A 3,538-nucleotide genomic window follows, 5' to 3' on the forward strand; every position below is an offset into this window, starting at 1 on the left:
CCGGGACGCCGGGACGCCGGGACGCCGGGCGCGAGCGGGGCCGCGCGACACCCCGTCCCGCGCCGACCCCGGTTCCGGCGGCCTCGGGCTGCTCAGAGACCCTCCGCGCTCGGGTTCGGACCTCTTAGAGATCTGGGGACCCGAATCGTAAATAGCTTTCTGTAATGGGGCTCAGTGAACCTGGGATTTATTCCATAGGTGATGCGGGTTTTAGGTTCTCCATCTCTGCTCTGGGTGGGAATCTTCTCAAACCCTGACCAAGATACTCAGACATCCTAGGGACCCAAACAGACCCGGTCCTGTTGGAGACCCCAGGGACCAGCACCAACTCGGACCCCGAAATGCTTACCCCACTAGGCTGGGGGCCTTGCACAAATCCCCAGGACCCTGGGGCCCTCTCCCACCACTCAGACACCTGTCTAAGCCTACCTTTTCTTCCCTGGGCCTCTCCGTGTAGACCCAGGTCCCAAGCTCAGGCACCCTGGAGGCCCAGCAAGCACTGCACAGTGGTCCGGCTCCCCAGCGCAGCCCTGGCCTCATCCCCCACTCCCCAGTTCCTCATGTTCAAGGCCCAGCCCTAAACATCAGCTCCTGCTGGTCCCTGGTGGTCCTCTCCTCTCCACCTTCAAAACACGCTCACTTCACTCTGCCTCCCAACCTAATGTTGTTGGGCTTCTTCAGTCCCCTGTGACATACGCTGAGGGCCTCCGCTCCCTCAGCCCCTCAGACACACAATAACCAATCCCTTCTTCCCACACACACCCTCCCCAAATTCACCAGCTCCACATTTAGACTCCTCAGCATCCTAACCGGTTCTCTTCACTCATTTGGTCCCCAAATAAATAAGGGTGCCCATGCATTCTTTAGTCTCTTCTTTTAATTCCTAGACATCATAGTTCTCAACTCTATCTCCCCCTAACCTTCCCTTGTCTCCTTTAAGACTTCTTCGTCCTTCTGGTCACCTCATAACTGCAGCTGCAACACCCGTTCTACAGTTCATCAGGAGAGACCCCCACTTCACACACTTCCTAAAGACCCCTGTGGTGGATGAGCTAATGGTCAACTTGGAATGCCCCGCTGAACTGAATCGGTGCAGGAGCTTGTCATGTAGGTTTTTCTGGTCTGAACTCAGCTGTTCTCATCATGAGAGGAGCTCAGGTCCTTGCCATAGCTGAGGGTGGCTGCAGTTCTCTCCAGGGGAGCTCTGGTCTTTATCTGAGCATCGCTTCCTGGCTCCAGTGTAGATCCCTCAGTCTGGAGGCACAGGTCCTTCATCCTACTGGCAGATTTTCTTTTCTTTTCTTTTTATGTATTTAGTACAGGGTCTACAGGGTCTCACTACACAGGTCAAACTCACAATAAGTCTCCTGTTTTCAGCCTCCCAAGCACTGGGATTACAGGCACATGCCACCATGCCCAGTCTCAATCAATTTATCAGTGAGGCCCTGGGGTGGAGCCGGCACAGGGCTCGTGGTGCCAGGGATCAAACCCCAGCCTCTGCGCTCTGCCTAAGCAAGCACTTTAGTCGGCTGAGCTATCTGGCCGGCCCTGCTGGGACAGATTTTCTAGCTTCCACTATTGACCTTTGGGCCTTCCCAGTTGCAGATCCTAGATACAGATTTGTATGAGACATTGTCGTGGGCTCCAGGCCTCTGGCTGGACTCATGGAGGACATTGCCATGGGCTGTAGGTCTTCAGCTGGACTTGTGCAGGGCATTGCCGTGGGATCCAGGCCCTTAGCTGGATTCTTTGGGCTTCTAGTGTGTAGACAGATGCACTCCTCTGCATTTGACTCTTTGGGTAAATATTATAAAATAATCCCTATGAATTGTGTGACCTGTATTCAACCTATTCCCTTGTGAACCTTGACTACAACAATCCCCTCATTCTACAGCTTCCCAAGGAGAGACCCAGAATGGTAGCTGTTTGGTTTTTATGTGACTGGATAAGAGACAAAATAAAGGACTGGCCAAATAGCTCAGCTGATTAAGGCTGCGCAGGGGCCACGGATTTGATCCCCAGGCCTGCCATGCTGGCCCCGCCCCCGAGGCCTGCTGAGATGGCAATTGAGACTGGGCGTGGTGGCGTGTGCACCTGTAATCCCAGCACGTGGGAGGCTGTAAACAGGAGAATCACTATGAGTCCAATCTAGTAGTGAGACCCTGAAGACCCCTGTAGACCCTTCCCTAAGTACAGAAAAAGAAAAGAGAGAGACAGAGACAGAGACAGAGAGACAAGATAAACTCAGGAGAAGGAAAAAGACTCACTATTTAAGAAGCTGGGGTGGCTGGGGAGATAGCTCAGTAGAATAAGTGCTTGTCTGGCAAGCGCAAGGGCCTGAGTTCAATCCTAGGTTCAAAAAAAAAAAAAAGAAGAAGAAGAAGAAGAAGCTGGGATTGTTGCATTCATTGCCACTTCTGGGGCTAGGGCTGGAGTTCTAACACTAATGATGGTACAGAGAGCACATGCTGCGCATTACCCACGTGCCATGTACTAAACCACGTGCTTCACAGATTTGCCTCCTCTACGCTCACACCACCATTTGGGTATAGTTAAAAAAAATCCAACGGGGTTGAGTGATTTGTCTCAAATCATACTGCAAATGATGGAGATGGAGCTCAGATACCAAGCCAGGAATCTGACTCCAGGAACCCTGTGTTTTGGTTTTCTGGTTCAGGGATCTCTTTATTCCATTGCAGACTATACTAAGAGGTGACCCCCAGGGGCTTGATGTTTTTTTTTTTTTTTTTTTGCAGAACTGTGGATTGAACTCAGGCCCTTGTGCTTGCCAGGGAAGCACTTATTCCACTGAGCCATCTCCACGGCCCCCAGGGGCTTGATCTAACCCCTGGGGAAAGAGGCAACTAAAGGGAAAGCAGTGGCCCATTTGTTCTGAGACTGACTGGGTGGATTGGGACAAAGGGCAGAATAAAGGCGGTGAGGGGTGCAGGCTGCAGTTGCTGCATCAGTAGAGGACGGATGGAGGGCAGAGGACACATTGCTTTGAATGATGAAAGAAATAACTCAGTGTCTAGCCGACTCATGCACTCCTTCCCAGGACATGCCCCAGGGAGCCCACAGGCCCTGACCTGTCAGATGTAGCACTCGCTCGGGGTAATCCACTCACCCCAAGTCCAGCCACTAAGCTTTGTGCTCCTCCCCCCCTGCTGAACAGCAATGCTGTCTTCTGCTGGGGGCTGTCCATGGCTTGAGCACGTGGTAAGCTCCCCGGTTTACTTACTTCTTGGCTGTAAACCCGCAGTGTCTGCCTGGTTGCCTGTGATGTAGGAAGGTGGTGACATTTCTGCCATTCTGGGGTTTTTTCTTTATAATGTATTTTAGTGCAGGGTCTGCAGGGTCTCACTACACAGATCGGAATTGCAGTGATCTACCTGTGTTCAGCCTTCCAAATGCTGGGATTACAGGTGTGCGCCACCACGCCCAGTCTCTGCCATGCTATTTTTCTTTTTTTGCCATGCTATTCTCTGCATACCTTTTGGAATGGTCCTGGTCCATTTTTTTTTTTTTTTTTTTTTTT

The sequence above is a fragment of the Octodon degus genome, unplaced genomic scaffold, assembly GCF_000260255.1.
Source record: "Octodon degus isolate 3935 unplaced genomic scaffold, OctDeg1.0 scaffold00092, whole genome shotgun sequence".
Lineage (NCBI taxonomy): Eukaryota > Metazoa > Chordata > Mammalia > Rodentia > Octodontidae > Octodon > Octodon degus.